This window comes from Arachis ipaensis, chromosome B1 (genome assembly GCF_059453495.1).
Source record: "Arachis ipaensis isolate K30076 ecotype BB chromosome B1, ASM5945349v1, whole genome shotgun sequence".
Lineage (NCBI taxonomy): Eukaryota > Viridiplantae > Streptophyta > Magnoliopsida > Fabales > Fabaceae > Arachis > Arachis ipaensis.
Genome location: NC_142436.1, coordinates 13,792,293 through 13,801,431, shown reverse-complemented (window position 1 = coordinate 13,801,431; position 9,139 = coordinate 13,792,293).

Below are 9,139 nucleotides of genomic sequence, written 5' to 3'. Positions count from 1 at the left end.
TAAACTGTTCTATGTTAAAGACATACGCAACAAACTTGTCAACCCCCTAAAAAAATTCAGGTTTTAACTCATCCAATCCACCGTTATTCCTCTCATACATCCACAGACGATGATTTGGAATTATTTTTCCACATACACCCTAGAATTCAACCAACAATACAACTTATTAAATTTTTTAGAAAATTCGACAGAATTTCTTCTATAATTAGAATCTCCCACCAAGTCCAATTATCATTTTTTTTTCACAAAACAAACATGTTTCAAACAATTTAAACAAAAATTCGACAGAACGTCTACTTAATTCAGAGACATCCATCAAATAAATTTATCTCTCTTACACAAATAACAACAAACATGCATTCAATGAAATAATAAATTCTAGCCATTCTAGTGCGCAACCATTTATTATTACTCTACAATTTTTCAGCAAACAAGGGTTTTGAGAAGGCGCCACTATACAACCTTCTTCCACTTCCATCCTAAAACTCTATCCTAGAAAAAGTAAGTTCCGCATAAAACTTAAATAATTCATTATACTCAGATATAGAAAACAAACCTAAAATATGATTGCACAAACTACAAAAAATACAAACTCCGATTTATCCCAGAAAAAATAGAACTGTCCTAACAAAAAAAGATAACTTATTAAATTTACAAGGTAAAACTAATTTAAAAAGAATAAATATAACTCAATACTACAATTAATTAAAATTTAATTCTAATTTCACAAAATTAACAACTTTCATACCAAAAATAAATAATATAATAATAAATCCTAATCTTTCAACAGCTCAAACACTCCTAATTTTACTCTACTTAACCTACCATAATATTAATTAATTTTTAATTACACTAAATTATCATAACAAACCCTAATCACACTCTTCATTAAACAAATTTAATAAAAAATTTAATATAATATATAACAACCATATAATATTATGAGTCCTTATTATTTATGCATATATTCACATACAAAAATTACTAATTTTATTGTGTAACAAAATTGTATTCACAACCAATCATAAAAGAAATCAAATTCCAAACAAAAGAATATATATACCAACTACTCATGATTAACATTCATATCATTGGATCCATAGTAAAATTTATTTATTTATTTTAACATAGCAATAACTAAATTCTCATATTCATATACAAAAGGAATATGAATGAATCTTTATACAAATCGAAAATATATGATTTAAATTCTTATATCATATTTAAAAAAATAAAATTTTTAAATTAATAAGCAACAAAATTTGTAACTTTGGACCTTGTGTCATTACTCACAATTTAAAGGTATAAATTTATTATATTCAACTAGGCAAAAAAATATAACTTTATTCAAAATAAATCCATATGATTTTGATGTAGATCCTTATTAGTATATTGAACTCAAAAATAAAAATAAAAATATCCATATACTACTAAACTAATTTTTTTTAAACTAAATTAGTATAAATGTTGATAGAAGCATTTAAATTTCATTAAAACTCCTTTTTTTAATCCAAATATATATGAATAGGAGAAAAATTTTTTATCGTTTTGATTCCAAAAAAAGATCAAAATAATAAAAAATGTTCTCTTTTAATGATTCAATCAAAAAAGGCTCTTATAATTGGAATTCTTGAATTTTTTAACTCCAAAAATATCCATAATAAATTATTTAAAAAAATGTATAAGAGTGAAAACATACTTAAATTCGTGAGTATGATTGAAAAAGTTTGGTTATTATGACTATCTTCTTCAACTAAAATCTATCCAATTCTTATTTTATGCCGAATAGCAATTCTCTAATAAAACAAGGGTTGCAAGATAATTTTGGTGTATCGTCACCAAAATTCTAAAATTCTATTTATATTTGGCTATTAGTTACTATTAAATTTTGAAGGCCCAAGTAAAATAGGATATATATTTGATTTTATTTTTGTTTAAATTCAAATTAAAAGTAATAATGACTTATTCTATTTAGTATTTATAACAATAAATAAAATTATTTATATAAATTATATAATATAAAATAACTAATGTAATTATAATTAATTAATTGTATTGTCCATAAATAGATTAGACACATACGAGTTGTATAGTAAAGAACAAAAATGAACCAAAATAAAAAAAAATCGTGTGACGAGTTATCGATAAAATTGTCAAATATATATAGTTGTTTAAATAATATAAATGTTATCCTGCCATAACACAGATTATCGACTTTTATTTCCAAAACCATCTATATATACTAAATGGTTTGCTAACAACACAGAAAGTTTTAAATCATAGTATAGTAAATTTAGTTTTGAATGTACGTATTTGTTATAAAAAATTCTTTAAAAATTTTCACGTATTGGTAACTTTTAAGCCAATCCCGCTATACTAAATGTTAATATAGAATAAATATTAGAAACTAACTTTTAATTAGTCAATATTTTTATAGTCAATTTATTTTTGAGTAAAGATCCAATTCGGTCTTTGTCCATTTTTACAAAGGACAAAGCGATCTCTGTCCAAAAAAAAAAAGGGACATTTCGATCCTCAACCTTTTTATTTTGGGACAATACGGTTCCTCTGTTAAAAAATTCATTAAATAATAATAAAAATTTGTTTTGTGGGAGTTTTATTTGTATTTTGTGGGGGGTTTTAAACCTCCACAAAAATCTTTTTAACAATATAACAAATTACTACCATTACTACCATTATCTTTTTCATCCTCATTATTATTACTCCTATCTCTATTATTTTTATTGTGTAACCATACTTTATCATCATCATTATCTCCTCTACCGTCATCATTACCAATACCAATATTATCAACATTAAAGTTCTCTTCTTTCATTTCTTATTCGATGTTATTTTTTTCCTTTAAAAGGTATTGTACTATAATTATTTTTTTTTGTGGCATTATTTTTATCAATGGTTTTTCTTCACTTAACCACCTGATGAAGGAATTTTTTAAAAACAAAGTTATTAGTAGTTTGTGGAGATTTAAAACCCTCACAAAATACAAATAAAACCCCCACAAAACTAATTTTTATTATTATTTAATGAATTTTTTAACAGAGAGACCGTATTGTCCAAAAATAAAAAAGTTGAGGGTCGAAATGTCCCTTTATTTTTTTTTACAGGAATTACTTTGTCTTTCGTGAAAATGGATAAAGACCGGATTTGGTGTTTACTCTTTATTTTTTTAATCCTTTCTTTTTTTGGAAGATTTAGAATTAGGAATTAAGAACTTTAGAATTTAAAATATAAAATTTAATTATAAAAATAATAATTTTAAAAAATTAACTAATGTTAACTAAAAATTTAATTTCTTAATTGAAGCCATTAATATATGAAGAGATATATACCTATCTCATAAAGCACGGTACTGAAGTAAATTTAATTTTAAGGTATGTTTTGAGTATATCTATAATCACTTATTCCTATATTTTTATAAATATAAGGAATCAAGTTTTAAGTAGTTAATAATAACGAATTATTTATTATAAAATATCTTTTAACTTTTATTTTTGGAGAATTAGAGTTTATGATTAGAATGGATATAGAATTTAAGATTTAGAATTTAAAATTTATGATTTATAACTTAAATTTTTTTACAAAAATTGCCAATATTGGCTGGAAAAAAAAAATTTCTCTAGTCGAATACAGAAAAAGGCATAGGAACTAAATTTTAAATAGCCAATGTTAGCTAATTTTTTATTGTAAAATTATTTTTTAACTTTTATTTTTGAAAAATTTAGCATTTAAAATTAGAATTTAAGATTTAAAATTTAAAATTTAAATTTTAAAATTATGAATTTAAAAAGTTAGCTAATATTAGTTGAATAAAGAAGTTAGCTTCTTAGTTGAACTCTATATTTATATATAACCATCAAAGTTTATAGAAAAAAAAATTAAGGATGGTTGTAACATTTTTTAAAAATATAGAAACTGAATATATTTTTGGATGGAGTATACAAATATATTCACATTATTTAAAAATATGATCATAATAAATTTTGAAGTATTAAATAACTTTTACCAATTCACCTAATTATTAAAGTTGAGTTTAAAAAACTCAACTCTAATGGAATGTAATAGGAAGCTTTTGGTTTAATAGGTGGACCCCTTGCTTTGAAACTCTATGAGTAGTACATAGTACATACCACATCCCATATGAACAGGTCTCAGTTAACTCTTTAAAAAAAAGCCAAAAGAAAAATGAAATTCTTGGCTATACGATCACTATTCACTGCTCAAATAACAATAGAGGAGAATTAGGCCAACAAATTTTATAATTTGTAATTATTAATTAATTATTATTAATATTTTAAATAATATAAAATTATATTTAATAATTTGTAATTATTTATTTTTTTTGTTTATTGATTAAGTATTGGTCAAATTTTAATAAAAGTGATGGTCTCTTATATATTTTTTTAATTATTTTGTTTAACTTAAATTATAAATTTTTTATTTTAAATTTTAAATTTTAAATTATAAATCTAAATTCTAAATTGACCTTTTAAAATTTTTTTTATAGATATCAAAAGTTAGCAATTAATCAATTAATTGAATAAGAATATATATTGAAATGCTAAATAATTACATATTCGTGTTTACATATTTATAATTAAAATTTATAAATAATATAATTAAATTTTGATTTTAATGTATTAATAATGTAAATAATTTATATGATTATCTAATCAATTCATGTATTTAGATAACTTTTTAAGTAATAGAATTAAAACTGAGTTATGCATTGATACATGATTGGATATTTGTATGTAAAATTCTTTTACGCCATCCGTACATGACAATTAAATTCATATAACTGTATTTGATATACACTTATGATCAAAGGTCATAAATAATATAATGAAATTCAGTTTATATTTATAATCAAAATACAAATAAAAATATAATAGATCATTTGATAATTATTTTTATATATTCATTAAACATTTTTATTTATGAATAAATAAAATAAATTAAATCACATACTCCACAACAATTTACATATAATTTCTTGGAGTAAAGTTTCTTTTTTTTAAATTGGGATAAATATCAATAAAAAAAATTCACAATATCAACCGTTTTTATTTCATCTCATACTGATGATATGATTTTATCACAAATTTATCTAAAAAAATGTTAAAAGATTAACACTTTTTATTAATAATATAATAGCCATCACTTGGCTAAAATTTTATACTATTAGTATTTAAAATTTAGCACTGCATGTTTAGAATATTAATCGAATGGTAATAAAAAATAATAAATTTTATTGATTTCGTAGTATTATACTTTAAAAATGATTTTTTTATATTGCTTGCAATTTTATAAACACAAATATTTTAATTATATCCCTGACACTAAAGAAATCCCTTAAGTATGTATGCTACTAAAACCTCCCTCAACTGCTCTACGATTTTCATAGTTTTATTTCTTGTACGAATAATATTACATGACCAAGTCATCTTGATAATTAATTAGCTTAATGACATAACAAAAATCACTTATATATGTGCATTTGAATTCACGCTTCTTCGTTTTGTTAAAAAAAACTTGATTAAATTTAGTTATAAAAATAACTTATTCACTTAATATTTATCTTCTTATATTATACTATACATAGACTTGGACATCGTGTGAAATGTGAATAGTGAAGTGGTTTCTAAATTTGAACGGTCAAGTGTCACTGGCTTCAATTACTTTCCATACACAATAATATAGTCTTGAACTTTATTTATATTTGGTTATTCAAAACCTTAATAACTGATGGCAATAGCAATAACAAACCAAAATAATAAATAAAGTAACACTAAGCTGGGCTATATATATCGTTATGAGAAAGTCTAAGGGCGAGCGTTTTTATTAAAATCTGACCAGTACTTAACCAGCAAAAGAAAAGTGAATAATTTTAAATCAGTAGATATAATCTTACACCATTAAAAACACTAACAATAACTAATTGATTACTACAAATCACAAAATTTGCTGCCTTTAGCACTCCTCTATTCAAAATTTTGTTGATAGACTGAAAAACATTTGTGATCTATAAAACATAGTTGATTGATAAATAAAATAAAAGATGTTGCCGTGCATGATTCTTGAAATAATATTGACACACACTATCGAGCAACAATAAAGTGCCATAAAAGCTACTACAGAGAAATAAATGAGAGAATTGTTTTGTGTTTCCTCCACAATAAACAAAGTTTGAGTGTGATAAAGAAGCCAAAAAGGAAGGAAGAAAAGAGGCAGCAAACAAAAAAGAGCACTATTAATGGGTGTGGATGGAAACATATACTGTAGTTGTAGTAATGCAGAGCTGAAGAGCAGAAGAGCAGTGATAGTGAATGCATGATCAATTCATAATTGTACTCTCTTCTCTTCTCTCTGCCTTAATGCTTTGCGGTCCCAACAAAACAAAACAAAACAAAGCCGTGTATGACTGCCTGCTCTATATAGCTAGAGTATGTAGGTTGTAGGAGGGGGCAGTCTCTGTCAGTTTCTGTCTTAATTAGTGTCTGCCATTTCAATGCATCAACAAAACTAATTACATCTCCAAAGACCCAAACAGACTAGTCTTATTAATTAGTTTTATGTTAATGTCCAAAGTTAAGATGGTTACATTTTTTTTAGGTTAAGTCAAGCGCGCATAACATATACTAAAGAGTCAAGACAAAAACGAACTAATAAAGAACGGTTCACTTTTGGATTTTCAAAACGCGCACTAACTAAATTGCTCTGATTTTGTGCTCCTGCCATGTCAACCCTTGTTACACTTTAGTTATATTTAGCGGCGGTTCATGCAAAACCGCCGCTATATGAAATGGATTATGCTGTAGGAAAATGAGGCGGATATGAACGGTTTTTACACTACATAATTTAGTCTCATCCTATTTTATTCTATATAAATTGAATCCCGCTAGGGAGTCAATGGAGTATCTGTACAATGTGTACAATTGGCTGTTTATTTGGCCCAATATGAGTTAAAAATGAACATCCAGGATAAAATACTACAAATTTATCAAACATAATACACTCTTACTATCCAGAATAACCATCCAGGTATCCGGGATAATAAACATCTGATATCCTACTGAATCGAACACAATACAGACCATTGTACACATTATACAGATACTCCATTGGCTCCATATACTTCCTCATATAAATTTTGTCCTGTTATTATCTACAAATAGTAAAAATTTACACACTAGTCTATTTCGTGTGAAACCCATCCTGTTTCTATTCACCCATATAACCTTTCAATTTTTTTTAATTATATATATACTAGAGTAGGTAGAAACGAATACACTCAACTTTCGAACTTGCTTTATCTTAAATAGAAATCTACTCCATACCAAATCGAGTAATCATCCGTCCTATTTGAATAGGACAGGAGCGAATCGATTACTCGTAAATACATATTGTACTATCATTCTTATTTGGCAACATTTATTATTTTGTGTCATGATAACCAACCCTAAATCATAATAATTATTAGGAACGGCCACCAATAAACCGCTGGTATATGCCGAAACTAGTTAGTGTAGTCTATTCTTCTCTAAATTTTAAATAATTTAAACAATATCATATTTGATATCAGTGTACTTTTTTCTATAAAATGTGATAATAAATATCTTATATATTACACATATAAAGTAATTAATCACTCCGGAAAAGAGGTTTAAGAGAGGTAAATGATGATAAGTATTGCATGTTTGGTCACCTTGGTTGTTTCCTTTTGTTGATGTAGCTATTAAAGATGCAATGGCTATCACCTTTTTTTTCTTGCATTTTGGCTTAATATTCAGCATGTAACTTAATGAATGAGAGTGAGACATTTCTAGAATGAAGGACACAGATCAGAATTGAAAATACTGGTCCGTCAATTGGGAACGAATGCCTCGTCATCATGTGTGACGTTGATCGTTATGAAATTGCAAATGAAAAGACGATAGACAAAATTGGAAAATTAAATAATATGTCGGAAAAGTTGATTTATATATACTACTAAAATGTCACATTCATTGTTCATTCTCTCTTTTATTTATTTACTTATTTCTTATCACCTTTTTTATACTCTTTTTGTCGTTATTTTTTAAAAAAGAATTCGGATTTTTCTTTTTCTTTTAAAGGACTTATCATATTTTATAAATGTACGAAACAAATTAAATTATCTACCCATTCTAATGGTCTTTGGATTTGGTAACCGTCTCTTTCAAAATATTTACAAATTTGACGACTGCATACCTAATTTATCTTAATTCTCAAAGTCTCCCCTTTCTTTATTATAGCGATTCTTATCCACATAAATAATTTTAGATAAAAATTGACACATACAGTTGTCTACATGTAAAGGTAATAGTTAAAAATTATTAGATGATAATTTAGTCAAATATATCAAATAATCTAATGATTCTCGGCTATTAACTTTACAACAGATACACATAATTAAATGTCAAATCATCTAACAATTTTCAACTATTAACTTCACATGAAGATAGATACATATAAGTTTTCACCTCTCTCTCTCTCATATTTCTTTCCTCCTCGCATACCCCTCTTCATGGTGAAACCTCTCTTGTTTGGGTTGGCTCATAAGGTAACTAGTACAAAAAATATTATTCCAAGGTATAATTGAAATTTGGTAAGAAATGGTTTAGGGTTTATGGCATAAAAAGGTCTAAAGCTTGTGGTTTTGCAAAATGTATAATTTATGCAATTTTTGAGATAAGAAGGGAAATGCTATACATATACTTATGAGTATTATATGATACATATTGTTATATTGAGAACAAATATAATCATTTTAGCTGAATATTTAGTTAGTAATAATTTGCATCTAATATTAATTAGAGTTTACACAAATAAGTTAACACAATTTATATTTATATTTATTAAAATTTATACACATAATCAATAAAATTTATTTATTAAAGATAATTTGATATTTACAAAATACTGACCAAAATTACTAAAAACTAGTCCTAAAATTTGTTGTAAATAAACCCAATAGTTAATTAGGTACGTACTTTCAAATAGCCTCTTCTACAAATCAAGTAATGTGATTGTAAAAGGATAATATGTGTTTATGATAACTAAAAATGGATTAAGGAAAAATAGTTGAAAATGATTTTTT